The following is a 1,422-nucleotide window of genomic DNA, read 5'->3' on the forward strand; positions in this document are numbered from 1 at the left end:
AATTTAAAAAGTACTCTTTCTATTTTCAGAATTAAAACATTCCCCACCTAAAATTCTTGTAAAAGTTACTCCCAAAATTTGAAGGTAAAAAGCATGTCTAGAAACAAACAAACAAAAAAATCTCTTATTCCTAGAAACATAAAATGATTCTGGTTCCAAGTAAAATGGAGGAAGCACACTTGATCCTGTCCCTTCCACTGAATGCAGCTATAAAACGTGGACAGCACAGTTGGAGCAACTCCTTGAAAACTTAGAAAAGAATACAGGAGTTGGAGGAAAAACACCAGAATTCAAAGTATCACCAAACTAGTGGTGGGTTCACAATTTTATTTTGTTCTGGTATGACCTGTTCTGGACACAAGGCAGTTTGAAACCTAGAAGTAGGTTTACTGTGGAAAGAGAAAGCTAGAGGAGAGGCCCTCTAGCTCTGTATCAAGGAGCAGGAAAGGAGTTCCCTAACACTCAGAGAAAATAGGGAACACTCCTTCATAAGATTGGAAACAAGAAAAGGATGCCAACTCTCACCACTCCTATTCAATATCACACTGGAAGTCCTAGCTAGTACAATAAAGTAAGACTATGTAAAAAGCATACAGACTGGAAAGTAAATAAAACCATTCCTATTTACTGACAACATGTTTTTCTATATATAAAATCCCAAGAAGTCTACCAAAAAAGTAACTTTTTGAGCTTTTGAGTTTAGCAAGTTCATAGCATAAAAAGTAAAACTAAAGAATCTTTTACAAGTGGTTGACCAGATTTCCCAGCACCACTTGTTAAAGAGATTGTCTTTAATCCATTGTATATTCTTGCCTCCTTTGTCAAAGATAAGGTGTCCATATGTGCATGGATTTATCTCTGGGCTTTCTATTTTATTCCATTGATCTATATTTCTGTCTTTGTGCCAGTACCATACTGTCTTGATAACTGTGGCTTTGTAGTAGAGCCTGAAGTCAGGTAGGTTGATTCCTCCAGTTCCATTCTTCTTTCTCAAGATAGCTTTGGCTATTCGAGGTTTTTTGTATTTCCATACAAATTGTGAAATTATTTGTTCTAGCTCTGTGAAGAATACCGTTGGTAGCTTGATAGGGATTGCACTGAATCTATAAATTGCTTTGGGTAGTATACTCATTTTCACTATATTGATTCTTCCAATCCATGAACATGGTATATTTCTCCATCTATTAGTGTCCTCTTTGATTTCTTTCACCAGTGTTTTATAGTTTTCTATATATAGGTCTTTAGTTTCTTTAGGTAGATATATTCCTAAGTATTTTATTCTTTTCGTTGCAATGGTGAATGGAATTGTTTCCTTAATTTCTCTTTCTGTTTTCTCATTATTAGTGTATAGGAATGCAAGGGATTTCTGTGTGTTGATTTTATATCCTGCAACTTTACTATAATCATTGATTAGTTCTAGTA

The sequence above is a fragment of the Bison bison genome, unplaced genomic scaffold, assembly GCF_000754665.1.
Source record: "Bison bison bison isolate TAMUID 2011002044 unplaced genomic scaffold, Bison_UMD1.0 scf7180017864491, whole genome shotgun sequence".
Classification (NCBI taxonomy): Eukaryota; Metazoa; Chordata; class Mammalia; order Artiodactyla; family Bovidae; genus Bison; species Bison bison.